Source organism: Pipra filicauda, unplaced genomic scaffold (genome assembly GCF_003945595.2).
Source record: "Pipra filicauda isolate LSUMZ 115617 unplaced genomic scaffold, ASM394559v2 scaffold74_size2892960_pilon, whole genome shotgun sequence".
NCBI classification, from domain to species: Eukaryota; Metazoa; Chordata; class Aves; order Passeriformes; family Pipridae; genus Pipra; species Pipra filicauda.
In genome coordinates, this window is record NW_024104920.1 from 1,736,108 (window position 1) to 1,750,818 (window position 14,711).

The 14,711-nt window shown below is 41.0% G+C and overlaps 1 protein-coding gene and 1 long non-coding RNA gene across 3 annotated transcripts in view; one reads left to right on the plus strand and one right to left on the minus strand.

Annotated features, from left to right (window-relative positions):
- Positions 1 to 1,425: 1,425 nt before the first annotated feature.
- Positions 1,426 to 4,205, minus strand: LOC113993431. Its single transcript, XR_003542627.2, has 3 exons — positions 3,936 to 4,205; positions 3,695 to 3,847; positions 1,426 to 2,052 (listed from the first exon to the last, which is right to left on the minus strand). It is a non-coding gene; the product is annotated as an uncharacterized LOC113993431 (long non-coding RNA).
- The window catches only part of ALS2 (alsin Rho guanine nucleotide exchange factor ALS2), a 223,144-nt gene continuing 211,758 nt past the window's right edge, over positions 3,326 to 14,711 (plus strand). Inside the window, exon 1 of one of the 2 annotated variants that reach the window (XM_039389606.1) lies at positions 3,326 to 5,865. The gene's annotated coding sequence lies outside the window, so the exon portion shown is untranslated. The remainder of the gene's footprint in view (positions 5,866 to 14,711) is intronic. The other variant, XM_039389605.1, reaches the window with a different exon arrangement.

Genomic DNA, 14,711 nt, shown 5'->3' on the forward strand with positions numbered 1-14,711 from the left:
CATTATTCCTCTCTTGAGCCAGGTTGGATCGTTGAATTTGACTGCAATTGAAAGAGCTCGATGCAATGGCCCATTCCTAGCACCAGGCATTTATTTACTCTTTTATACTGTTTTCAGGTCTACCCTTTTTAGGCAGGTGAACATGAACAAACACCTGTGGATGAGGAAGAAGTCTGATAGCTTCCATTAATCATGCTTCTTGGAACTGCAGAGGTGGTTCCAGATTTGTTCTTTGCCTGCAAACAGTGTTAATAAAGAGAATTGTGGACACAGGACAGAATTCCTCCTGCTGTTAGAAAGCTGGTGTATTGGTTTGATGACACCTACACAGCTCATTGCTGTGCACTGGCAGTTTCTTTGGCTTTGCCACAGTGCATACGGTGCCTTCTGAGCCTTGGCAGGAGCCTGGGCTTCCCCTGGGAGTTGGCTTTGAGCAAGGTTTGGAATCGGCTGGGGAAGAAAATGTTGGCTTATGTAAATACCTTCTTGTGGGCCAGTATGTCCTTCTGTCACAACAGCACGAGCAGAGCAAGCAGGAGGTAGTAATTGCTTCTCAGCTGTAGTTATTACTTGGCCTTTTATCCCTGGTAGCACTCTGTGGCTCACAAACTGATTTAGGTTTCCATTAAGAAGGCCTGTTATGCTATTTCCAATGTTTTAATATGTGCTATGCAGCCTCCCAGTTCCTGTGTTCCTAGGTGCTGGTAGGAATGAGTTCTGGAAGCATACTATGGAGTCTGCACCCGTGGATCGTGTGAAGGTAATCATAATTACAGGTGGGCAGGAAATCTTGTTGGGCTTCTTTCTCTAATGTAGATGGATGCTATAAACTCTAAAATAGTTAAAGAATACAGATGTATGTGAATTGCTGATGGAATTTGGGGAAATATTGAAAAACTGGTTAAATAGCAGAAGAACTGCATTGTGTCTTGGAGCTGGAACTGAAGGCAGCTTAACTAACTCCTGAGGGACTGATGCTGCTCTGCAATGGTAACTACACCGATAGAACTCCTGACTGCAGGAGTATTTTTGTACAGGCTGGCACGAGGTGTAAAGATGTGTTATTATTACTGAGGAAAGAAAGTTAACTTGTATTATTAGCTACATACCTGATTAAAAGCTGTGCTTGTGTTTTGACTTCCTCTAGAGCTGGTCTAGCATCTTCATTTTCTCCTCAGCCTTATGTCTTGTCTTTTCTCAGTTTTTTCCTTCATATTCCAGGTGTTCTATTGCCATGTCTCCCAGGTGCTGGCATTCCTCCTCTAACTACATTGCTCTTTCTTTCTGCATTTTTGTGCCTCTTAGAAACACCACAAACAACTCTTAGCTGCTTACATACTCTCTATTTTTTCATCAGTTTCAGATAAAAATAAAATACTGTTATAGTATTGACATTTCAAGTATTTACTATTGTTTCACATGACTTTTTCTTAAATTGTAATTGGATTTTTTTAAGATCTGCTTGGCACCTAGGTTTTCAAGAAGTTTCAAGTTTCTCTGCAACTATTTGTTAGAAATAGAATATCTTTTTTTAACTGTGTGTATACTGGGAGTTGGGTTTTCAGAGAAGAGATGTAATGGAAGCATCACGAAATGATGAGATGTAGCACAAACATTGTTATTGCTAGCATCTTCAGGGTTGCATCATAGCTAGGCTGTGGAATTTCTCCTTTTTTCAGGCTGCAGGGACTGTGGCAGAGAGGACTATTGTTACCATACCTGTTTAACTGAGGAGCAGCCGAGGTACTGTAAGTGTGGGACTTAGTGTCACGTGAATCTCAAGGCAGACACACGCAGGCTGTCTATGTCTTTACCAGAAATCATCCATGCTGAAGAATTATCTGCAACTAAAGTAGGCATTAGCCTTTCTATAGACCATCTGCTGCTCCATGTTCCTCTAACTGTTGCTTCTTCTGGAACTGCAGAAGCTTCCTGTGATAATCCCGCTGCTGCCAAATATGTTCTTGTGCTGTTTTCTCTAATTATGACTTCTTTGCTGCCACCTCCTCCTCATGGCACCTCCACTCTTCTTCTAGTTTCTGTTTCTGTAAACTAAAACGTAAATGATTATTAATTGCTATAGCAACCTTGGGTTTGCTGAGCATTCTTGCCAGAAGAGCAGATGCTGGCCCAAGGAGCTAAGCAGATTGCCAAAGTGAAGGGGAGAGAACTGAGAATAAAGAGAGAATGGGTGCTGCTTAGTGATATTTAGCATATGTCTGGTTGGTTCTGCAAATAAATATTAAAGAAAAATATTGTCTACTTTCTTTCATGCTATCTGTAAGGGGGCTAAAGCCTGAATTATATCTTTCACATATGTGCCTTTGAGAAGGACATAAGAAATACGGATACAGGTACATGGCTTACATGAAACAAAGATGTGGAGGCAAGGGATAGAGGAGAGCACTGGAACAGATAGGAAAGTTCAGAGAGTAGGAGCTGGGAGAAAAAATTGGAATGCATATTTGTGTAACAAGAGCACAAACCCCGAACGAGAAGCCAGGCTATACAACAAACAAGGAGGCAGTGGAATGCCTTGGCTGAGATTTAGATGTAAACAGAATGGCAGTAAAATGGGCTATTTTTGCAAGAGGGTTCCACTGAGAGTAAAGAGAATAAACAAAAAGGAGGTTCATGAAGCAAAGGAATATTCTCCCTATTTTGTGAATAGGAAGTTAAGAAAAAAAATAAAAAAAAAAAAGGTCATCTGCTTTGCTGAATGATGTTCAGGATGTTTTCCAAGCATGTTGGTGTTCTCAGTCCAGCAGTTTGATTTAAATGCCTATTTGCTTTTCCTGAAAGAAGGTTAAGCAGGGCACGGCACTAATTTCGAAAAATGTTTTATAAGTCAGATTTGTCATGTCTTTTCAACCATCTGCTTAAAACATGCTACTTCTACTAATCAGGTTCTTAGGGATGCCTGTTTTCCTGGGTGTGTTCCACAGCCTGTTCAGCCATTTCTAGGTAGGCTGCAGCTCCTCGAGACCACCCGAGGAGGTCGCTGTTCTCCCCGGGAAATGCCGCTCCAATGAAAAATTATCACATGGAAGCGAAGCAATGAGATGGTGTCAAATTTATTGTTTTGTGTAAGCAGAGCATTTCAAAGGGTGAAGAGAAATGTGATAATTATATTGCACCAGAGCTTGTTTCTGGTGCTATATACTTACAGGTTTCCCGGAGCTTTGCCTCAAGTATTTGGTGGGAGGGTTTTTTGTGGGGTTTGTTTTGGGTTTTTTTCCCCCCTAAAGCTATATCAGCAGTAGTAAAGAGCAAAAGTGCTATTAATGTTTTGTTTTTTTTTTCTTGTATTATCAAATGCTTGTATAGTTAAGGGATAATCTACATTGTTATGAGATCTTTATAACCATGTAGTTATAACCATGCTGAGGTTTTTGTCAGGGAAAATGCTCAGTAAGGAATGTAGTGCTTTATGAAAAGTGGGGAATATCATCTTCATGAACTCACTGTAAGCTAGGTACAATTGGTTGAAAACCTGAATTTGTTTAATGACTTTGAATCACTGTTGATACTGATTTTTTTCATATTGACAGACACTTGGAAAAATCAGAATTTAGATGAAAGTATTAGAAAAAATGAAGTTAAGTTAGTAGACATACACACAATACTAAACTTAGGAAAAATCTAGTATGCTGCTATGCACCTATTTCAGATTAAAAGATCTGTGATGTTATACTTTAGTTTAGATTTTGCCTTGGCAGTGCTGGATCAGTTTGCTGGCTCCTTCACACGCTGTGTTGTTAGTCTTCTGTTATATTGGAAGATGCTTTGTTGTTATCTATGTTTCTTCATGCTGGAACATTGATAGGTTTGGATGCATGTGCATGGCCTGCAAAAGAAAAGCAAAGACTACAATAGTTCTGTCATGATTCCATTCAAGTATTTCCTTCTCAAATGAGAACATTATCTTCACTAACCACATCTCTTCCATCTCCTCTGTTGTTCCTTTTCCAGATCTGCCTTCACTTTTTCTATTTGTTCCTACTTCTCTTTCCTTTTCCGTTTCTGCTCTTGTTCCTCTTCCTCCTCTTCACTTCTAATGTCACCTTTCTGCCTTTTCTGTTCTCTTTCCTGTGCAGATTTCTCATTTTGGCATTTTTCAGGAGGAATCAGAACGGGAATATAATTAATAATGAACTTAAAGTTGACATTCAGTGAATGATTATTATTAACTGAGATTTAACATTTTTGAAACATATATGCTTTATGTACTTATTAAATTTTGTGGGGCTTTTCCTCTTGCTGTAGCCAACGATGCCTGTTTTCTCTATATAACATGTTTTACTATTTTTTTCTTCCACTAGATACTTGCCTTTGTGATACTTGATTACTCTTACATTGATTTCCTAGTATTTAGTGTCCAAATATGTTGCTTCTTAAGCTGTATTCTTGAACCTCTGCCAAGTTTGTGTTTTTCCCTGTATTCTTTCTAAATGTTTTTAAAGCTGTAACAGATGAGTGGGCAGACACAGGGGTTTCAGTCACAGAAAAGAGGATGCTGAGGAAACAGGTATGGTCTAAAAAATCATAAAACTCTGGTAGCTGCACGGTCATCTACAGAATCATCACAGAGGTGAAACGGGAAGGCTTCGGGCAGACCGTATTTCTCCAGTTGTAAACCAGGACTGAGGGAAATGCCATATCTGCCTGCGTGGATGATGCACAGATAAATAAAAAACCAATACAAAGCCTGTTGCTAGTGAGGGTTAATGAGTGTGGGGGTGACTTGAGATTGGCTACACCTGTGCTTGGGGTGAAAAACGAGCGGGGGCTGCTGGAGAGCTCAGTCTGGCGTGGGGCGGCCCCGGGGCAGGTCCTGTGCGGAGCGGTGCCGCCCTGGGAGGCTGTGGGATCAGCCCCGGGCCGGGAGAGCCCCTCGTACTGCCCCTCTGAGGGGGAGCCTCGGGACAGGGTGTGCTGTGAGGGAGCTGAGGGCTGGGAAAGTACCTGCGAGGCGAAGGAGCCCGGCTCTCCCTCCGTGCTGGGCAAGGCGCCCTGAGGGGGCACCAGCCCTGCTGTGGCGGTGGAGGCCGGCGGTGGAGCTGCCCTGCTGCAGTGGCCGTAGCCAGAAAGGACACACTGGGTAAGTCTTTGCTGTCTTTTATATCCTCACTGCATGGGAGTTTGTTCAGCACATGCCCCTGCCCACACCGGCAAGCCCCGTTCCTCCTGTCCAGGCTCCCTGCTCCCGCCCGCTGCCGTGTGGGAGGTGCGGCTGCGGTGGCTGTGGGCGGCAATTGGCCTGAGCCGGGGAGGACTGGAATGGCATGGATACTGTGGTGATTGTTCCTTCAGAGAACAAATGTTTCTGTCTAGGGGTAAATCTGGTCTTTCTGTCAATGTGTTTATGTTTATGTCATATTTTTGTGGTGCGGGGAAAGTGTCAGAACAAACTATAAATAGAATCAAAGTGCTGTGTTTCATGTAAATCTCATTCTAGGTACAGGAATTTTCTCTATGATGTAACTTAAAATCAAAACTCATAATCTTGGTCTTTCTGCCCCTCTTCTGTTTCCTGCTCCCCTTAAATTAATCGAAGATACCAAGAATCTTACTTTGAATCTTCATTTGTTACGGTCAGAAGAGGTGCATCAAATGTGTCATCAGGACTGTAGTGAACTCCAGACAGAAAAACTGGGGGGGAAATATTAAGACTTTGGTGCAGGCAACTGTTAACATATTACAGATGATCTTGTCCTAATCGACAGTACTGCTGCCTTGACCACTCTCCTGAAGGCTGATGCTCTTGGCTGGCTGGATTAAATGCTCACAGTTAACTTGACCTCTGTGTGGACGAATGGTGGAAGGCCATGATATCCAGCAGAGAGAAGCTGTGATGTGATACAGGTGAGTTATGAGCTTCCTGCTGCCTCTGACCTGCTGGTTAACTTTGTGCAAGCTTTCTCTGTCTCTGACAGCCTGCTGCCTGCAGTGCAAGGCCCAACAAAATCCAGCTTTCGGTTTCCAGGTATGACCCTAATGCAAACAGACATGCCTAAGTAACCTCAAACCACATTTATTGTAAGTGCATGCTCTAGTACACATACTTGGGATTTTCCACTTAACAGGTGAGGTCTAGAAAGGAAAAAAAAAAAATCTAGCTGCTGTGTCTGCTCGTTAATACAATTTGTAATCCTTGACTTTTGATACAAAATAAAAGGAAAAAAAACCACTTTCACTTACTGTAAATGTAGTTAAAATAATTTTGACTGTTAGTGATGCTTGATCTATCTTGTTTGAGGCTTAATAATAAAGAAATTAGTTTTAATAACAGATATTACCACTCAAAAAACTTACAAAATAATTGCTAAATACAAGAATTTTCCACGGTCTTCTACCTTGAAAGCAACTACCAAGCAAAAGCACAGAAATCAAGTTGGCTGGACTCTCCCCTTCAATCTGTTTTGAAGAAGTTGTCTATGACATATTAATCCTTCATCTCCTTGTTATCTGCCACTGAGATAACTAAAGGTGCATACAGTAATCTTCAGCAAGATACAGAGCTCTGTTTCTTGTTAGTTAACCTTACTGTAAGTACTTATGATATATGGTCATAGAGGGGTATCGATCCATCTCCTTGCAAGCAGCAAATGCCAAAATGATGTGCTGATTTGTTAGTTACATCACAAGAGTTTTTGATATGAAATATTCATGTCTCTTCAGGATTTGCACACTAGGACTTTACCACAATTGCTGCAGTCCACTGTTGTACAAGCACTCCAAATGAAATGTATTCCTATGCTAGTGGATCTAAAATTTCTGCATGACAATTTACCTGAGACATTAAGAGAACTTCAAGATGCTCTGTGTTCTCTCTGGTGGTGAATTGCTGAGGAAAAGATAAAAAAAGCCTATTTTCTTCTATAAATTACAGTTTAGGATTTATGCTACAGGCTAAACCCACGTCTACTGATTTGTGTAAAGAACTGCTGTTTGCTCTTTGCGGGTTGTTGGGTTTTGTTTTGGCTGTTATTTATAAAACTGCTTCTGCAGTTCTTTCTAATACCAGGGTGCACTGTGCACTGAGACCCTCCTGTTTCACTTCACCCTAAAACATTGTTGGACCAGTGAGGGAGAATAGATGGCATTTCAGAATGTACTTTGACACAGAGCTTGTCCTCTGCTGCTCCAGCTGTACTTTTTCAGTGCTGCTGGTCCTAGGGAGGGGTTATAAGGAAGAATGGTGTTCTACCATTAATCAGTAGTGTCTGGTCTTACATGTAGACATACATTACTTAACAGGTGACTGTATACAATTTCTGCAAATGAGTGATTGTTTTGCTACCTTAACTTTATCCTGATGGTACAAAGCAGATGGAATCCGTACCACAAGCCAGACAGCACTTAGTTTGTTGCAATCAGTGTCTGAACCGTGACTGAAAGCAGTCTGTAACAGAAATATGTAGTCAGACATTACAGGGAAAGGAAGCAGGAAATTTTGCTGCCATAGAACTTAGAAGATCAGAGCTGCTGCCAGCTGGGTTTTTTTTCCCTGCTCTTTGTTTGTTGGGAAGTCTCTTAGCTTGCGTACTGCTTTCAGAGTTACTTGTTTTTATGCACATTTCTCCTGCATATTAACAAGCAAAATTTAGACTTGATTCCGCTTAAAAAAAAAAAGCTTCAGAAGGTGCAGAAAAACTTGAGGTTTGGTTTCACTCCTGTCTTAAACCTCTCAACCTGTTTTGCACAACTGTAAGCCCTGAAGCTCTTCAGAATAATTTGTCAGTACCACGTAATTAACAACTGTGTAATTGTAATGACTCTAGCAGGTGGCTGCTACTCTCTTTTTGAACATCACTTTTCTCCTCATTACTGAGGAAAGCAAATCCCATTCTCTCTTTTGATGCAAAGAAGATCTAAAGACTTATTTGCAGGTGTTTTGCATATTTAAAAATGGTGAATATTTTAATAATTAGCTTCATTTATGTAATACATATCCAAAGATCTTGAAATATTTTAGAAACTCATAGTGTGATTTTATTTTTAGTTTAGGAGTGATGTGAATACATCACTTCCAGTGACTTCAGCAGCAGCAAAAGCTCAGTTTTTCTGAAGACTGGGCTACAAATACTGACATTTCACATTTTAACTAATAAGTTCTGTATTAATCTTCTATGATGTCCTGTTTGGTTTGTATTTCCTGAATATGGCTGTAAGAGACATATTCGTAAATCAATAGCATCATTAAAAGAAAAGTGAAAGGCTTTATTTTGCTTAGCCAGAGATGGCTCTGGGGAGACCTTACAGCAGTCTGCCAGTACCTAAAGGGGGCCTACAAGAGAGCTGGAAAGGGACTTCTCACAGGGCATGTAGTGACAGGGTAAGGGGGAATGGCTTTAAACTGAAAGAGGGTAGGTCTAGATTTGATACTGGGAAGAAATTCTTTGCTGTGAGGGTGGAGAGGTACTGAAACAGATTGCCAGAGAAGTTATGGATGCCTCATCCCTGGAAGTGTTCAGGGTCAGGTTGGAGACTCTGAGTAACCTGATCTCATGCAAGGGGTACCTGTCAATGGGGGGTTGGAACTAGATGATCTTTAAGGTCCCTTCCAAACCAAGCCATTCCGAGATTCTTGTCTTAGGATAAATTGGTTTAGAGCAGGCAGTTGATTCTGAGAGGTGTGAGCTGAATGTAAGGATTTTATATGAAGTCAGCATTCTCATGGTGTGTAGATGTGGTGCTTACAGACACAGTTTAGTGGTGGACTTGCTAGTGTTAGGTTAATGGTTGCATTCAATGATCTTAAGGGTCTTTTCCAACCTAAAAAAATTCAATTTTTCTATAGTGTATTGCTCTTTTTGCCACAATACTGGACTGGGGGGAAAAAGAAGGCATATGCTTATTCTGAGCATGGAATGTAATACTTCTGGCTTAACACAAGTTCTGTACAAAACAGTTTACTGGGGTGCAAGAAAAAAAAATTCTTAATCCTAGTTGAATCTTACAGATTCTGCTTTGAGGTCATTTGGTATAATTCCACTGAAGGCCTACTCCTTGGGCATCTACTATAAGTAAATGCTGAGGGGTTTGTCCAGGGCTATAGAGTTGTAGAGAATAATCTGTTAAGTGTGTGTCTTCTCCCTGTGTTTCCCCAGTCCCTGGTACTTATCATCAGGTCATCACTGTGCAGAAAAGTCACAAGCCTGACTTAACTGGCTGCTTAGGACTAGTTAATGGTTGTCTTGTGTCATCCAAGTAGCACAAAGCCTGCCTGTCCGATGAAGTTTTCAGCGGTGTCACCATGTAGCTTTTTCCTGGTGTACATTTTATGTATAGCCCATTAGTTTTCCTCCAGAGTCTGTCTAGACTGGAGTGTGTGGTTATGTGTTTAACTTGCAAGAGTTGATTTACACCTGATTGAGCAGTAACTTTTTGTAGCCTTTTGTTTTTTCTCAGTCGTTGTTGGAGGAGATCTCATCACAGCGCCCCATAAAGCGATTAGATACCGTAGCAGTCAAATGTTTGAAGTTGAGGGTTCTGACAGGGGATCCATCTCTGACTTTATAAATAGGAGGCAATGACTGTCCTTTCTCACTATGAATATATGCCTAGAGGCATTGATTGCTGAGAATTTCCACTCAGATGCTACACTGTGATAAACAATAATGTGTCTAAGATGCCTGACTAAAATAGAAACAAAGGAAGTAAAAACAAGTCTGAGTCTTGTTTTCAAAAATGAACTTTACGTGGAAACAGCAGGTTTTTATATAGTAAACTTGTATCTTTTTAGTGAAATCTGCTGTATGGTCAAAGAAGGTTTCTGGTTGTGTAATACTGAACTCAGCTTTTCCATCCATTTGCTTCTTGTCTGGATGTATAAAAATGAAGATTAACTCTTGATCAGGTTAGGCCACAGCTACACTGTAGCTGTGGTTCAGTGTCATAGTAAATAAGTAGCCAAACCATAGGATGAGAGAATAGCTCTAGTTCTGAATTTGATGTTGGAAAAAGCCCCCAGAATTAGTGGTTACGTTTAATTCTCCCACCCCAAGAGAAATTTGGAACTTGGTATTGCAGTATCTTCTGGCTTCAGTTATGGATTTTTGATAGTCCCAAAATGTAATTTTTCTCAATGTATAGTGTGGTTAAAAGAATGATTTACTATGTCTCCATAAGGATTAAATAAGAAGAACTAGGGTTTATGTGCTCAAATTAGTTGGGTGTGGAGGGGCAAAGCAAAAAAAAAAAATCAAAAAATTTTCCAAAATTAGGTTTAAGGTTAAAGACTTACTAAAGGCAAAAGTGACAATAGCCAGGGCGGTGGTGGGATTTACCCCCCTTTTTGGTGCTTTAAGGTAATATTTTAGAATTGAAGATTTGAGGTTCAGGTATATTTCCAAATCTCTGAACCAGTACTGAGCCTTTAAATGATATGACAGGTAAAAGGTCTCCTGAAATATTATATCAGGCAGCAGTAGTAAAGGGGTTTGTTTTTTATTTAAAATCCAAGTTTGCAGGTGGCCTATGAGCCAGACTAAAGCTGCTGAGTCAACACTGGTGATGTCAATTATCAGAACTCAACTATTGGGTAAATTAACATTGAAAAGGCAAAGGGGTCTATAAACAGCAATCTGCCTCTTCCTGTCAAAGCCCCAGGAGCCAGTTTTCCTGCCAACATCAGCTGAAAGTGTGAGAGATTAAACTGTAGAAGCAAGTGATTCTTTAACAGTAGAAGATTGTCTTCTCAATCTATATTTAAGGACAGCACTTGGGAAACACCTACTAAAAGAATGAACTTGAATTCTGGAGAGGAAGGAGCAGGATTTTCCCGGAAAGAAGTAAGCCATTCTGCTAGGGGTATTCGGTGCTTTTCCCTGCAGAGCTGGGCTGTGGTACAGGATGTCGAGGCACCAGCAGAGAGAGCCGTTGTTTCAAGGATGTGTGGGAAGCTGCACAGACGGTATAACTTGCTGGCAGGGCATGAACTTGAAGTGAGTTACTGTAAAAGCTCACATAGATTTTTAAAGAGATAAAAGAACTCTTGTAGAGAAGGATCTTCACTTTCTAAAGACCCTCCCTCCTCTCCCCACAGTGTCTGGACAAGGTTGCACAAGGATCACTTAGCAGTTAAAGGCTTAAATCCATGCCTCTGCTCTTTTATACTACCTGCAATGTATAGGCTTTAATGGCTTACCTATGACATGTGCAGAGCTTGTCTCAAATGAACTTATGCAGTGGGGGCAATCTTGTGGGATGTTGATTAGGAGAGGGAAGAGAAAGATATGAATTCCAATTAAATATGTAGTTATGAGTATCGTAACTGATGTTACATTTAATTTGATCCCCACGACATTTGACAACATGAAGTGTTCTTCCCTCAGTTGTCAGTTGCTGTTGAGCCTTACATCGTTTTCCACAGTGCTAACAATGTTGTGTCCTTAGCATGGGGGAGTTGCTCTCATCCAGCTCTGAGCTTCCTTCTGAGGGTGTGCACCACTCCTATTTTGGCATAAGACTGATACTGCAAGCCCAAGGAAGAACACAGCATTCCCAGCTGTTCTGTTACCTGTGACCATTTGCAAAGCTGAAATGGGTCTATTTACTTTTGTTGAGGTGTGTGTAGTTGCTTGGCAGCTTCTTGGCCCATGAGCAAAACCCTGTAAAATTTGGAGCTTGAACAAATCTCAATGGAAGGCTTGACTGAAGCTGCAACTTCTCACCTTGCTGCATACTGGAAGCTTCCTGAATTCCTGATGTTGTGTTCTTAGTTGGCAGAGGATCTCTTACCTGGCCAAGCCTTTCTAGTGTGGGGGTGATGAAATCTGAAACTGGGCAAGTTTAGTGTGGTTCTGAATTTCATCACAAATCACATCTCACACTTCTCATTTCTTGCCTGGGGGAGAAAAACTCCAGTATCTTTCTGTCTCCAGAGTGGAGGCAACGCCTGCATAATTCCTCCATGCTGGCTGATTGTATTGACTTAATGGTAATTGAGGAAAGAATCAGATATCAACTTGTGTGTGATACTGGCATGTAGAGCCCTGTGCAACCAGAGGCTGGCCCTGATGAGACAGCAAGAAGGAAGCAGTGATGGCAGCATGAAAAACAGAGTTTTGCTGACATATCTTACAATTGTCACTAAAGGCTGGAGTGCAGATGGAAGAGCAAGGAAACTACCTGTTGCTTAACAGAGTTCCTTCTTTAAGTCTGGTGTACTGACTTCAGGAGAACAACTTCAGAAGCTCTGAAGCCTTGCATGAATTGTCACTAATATTTTAGCAGGCTTATTTCTTATTATTTTGTATTATCATAAGTGACTTTGCTGCAGAGCTGACCAGCTACAGAAAGCATCAGAAACAATCAGGATTTTTTTACATTTGCATGTATACTTGCAGCTCTTTTTGGTCTTAGGAGCCATGTTATTTCTGCTGCCTTACTGTCCCCATCTCCCTTGCTAGAAAAACGCAGTTCAAGTCTTTTTATAGTATTTACTGCCAGTTCCACCAGCCCACACTGCTGCTTCTGTGGTCTCATATGGTCGTCCACTGTGCCTTCACATGGTGCAGAGTAGACTGTGGTACTGGTAGGCGTGATTCCAACACAGACTAAATCTGCTATAAGGTACTGGGGGTATGTACCTTAACTAACATCTTCCTTTTTCTTCTCCCTGGCAGCTGGACTGATTTCAAGAGAACTAGTACTGTGAAAATTTCTGTTCTCAGCTGGCAAATGTGGAGTTGGGAGGGGAAAGTCTTCAGTTGTCTTACGCCGTTTCTGCAACAGTGAATAATGGGAAACAGTCATGGAATTACAATGAGAGACTTCTCTTAAGTTATCTCAGATCAGTGGATTTCTGAAGGATCCCACAAAACCAGGATAGCCTATAAGGAAAACTGTTTATTTACATTCCTGAAATCCTGCAATATTTTTGGTATGTTGGGGGTGCCCCTTATCTTTCTCACCTCTTTTTCCATCCTTTAAATGCCTTTCACCTTTATATGACCTTAATGATTTGAGATTTCAAATCTTCAGCAACTTCAGGTCCTTACCACAGTATCTGCACTGCAGGAAGTAATACTTTGCCTTGAAAGATCTAGGGACTTTCTTGGAAGGTTGTTGTAAGGAGAAGAAAAGGAAAAGAAACTAATGTAAAAATGAGTTCTGTGGAAACAGCTCTAGAGGGAGTTTTCAGGGCTGGGATGTACAGTCGTTATGGGCTTACTAACAAGAAATTCTGTATGTGTGGAGTTCAGAAAAGAGAAATCAACTATGAGATGAAACCCATGCTGTGTGAAAAGGTGTGCTTTAGGAACTTCCCTGGTGTGAGCAATGGGTAGCCAGGAGAGTTAAGAGCTTTAGCTAACAAATGCTGGAGAATAACAGATAAGAGAATGAAACTCCCTCACTAATGCACTGGACTGTTTTCTTTAGTGTTCAAAACAGCAGGAGAGAACTGGTATTGCTCGGTGTTAGCAGTTCTGCCCTGATACACACATGAAGGTTTTGTACATGTAAAGTACAAAAGGGAACGTGTGACTCTCTTCCATCAGTTTCCTTTGGTGAACTTCTCTCTAATCTGTTCCTTCTCTCTTCTCTTGGACTTCCATATGCCTGAAGCTGGGCCTGAGTTACCAAATGCTGCATCAGTGCCAGCGTGGCTTTCTGTACATGATCTGATGCCTGCAGTGACCAAGCATCAGCAACTGAAAGCAAGATGTTTGTTTTACCCCACATCTTCACTTAAATCAGTTGTACAGCAAGGCTGAGGGGAACCTCAGTGTCACATGAAGGTCACTGTTGCATAACTTTAAGCATCTGAGCAGCATTTCCTCTCCTCATCTGTGTGCTGTTGAGCTTCTGATAAGTTTGCTTGGGATAGTAATCACAGCAGTAAAAGGTGCTGAAGAGAAAATCGATCTGGCAACAAAAGCTCTGAAAAAAAGGTAATTGATCCTCTGCAGAAAGACACTTGGTAACAACAATTAAGATTCTAGTCTGAGCACCAAAATTAAGTGGGTCACAGGAGAGTAGCTAAAGAGTTGATAAAGCTTTTCTTGTAATGTAGTTCTTAGGAAGAAGTGGCTTTCATTGATATCATTGCATGACAGACCCTTCATACTCAGTTATTGGTGGTATCTGTGTGTTGATCCTATTTAAGCAATGGGGAATTAATTTCTATGTGATATTTAAACATGGCAACAAAGCTGTTGTAAGACCCTAGTCCTTGAAAACATGCAAAGTATGATGATATGGTGACTAGCTTTATAGACTGTTTTATAAGAGCTGGAGGACAAAACTTGCTTTGGGGTGACTGGTCTGTTCACAAAAGTCAAGGTACAACTAGCCCTTTATAAAAAAAATCTGAATTTCAGCTTTTGAGCTGCATCTGTAAAAATGGTAGTGTGTCTTTTCCTCAGAAATTGCTGAACTGATAAAATCATGGGAAAAGAAAAGGGAGGGGTAAACTTGCTTTGAATCAAGTCTTGAGGAATTAAATTGAGCATTAAAATAGATTTGTACCATCAGTCTCCTTAGACATGAACATTGCTAGGCTTAATGAGAAAGTACTGAAGCAGAATGACAGTTTCTTATTAACTCAACAAGGCTTGTCGAGCTATTTCCATGGTGCTTTCGCTTGCTCATTAATGACCTTCTGCACTATAAAAAGAACAACCCAAACACTCTAAGCCCCTGGGAAGACCTTTTTATATGGTCTATCAGATGTTAAATGGCCTGCTAGCAGTGAAGAAACA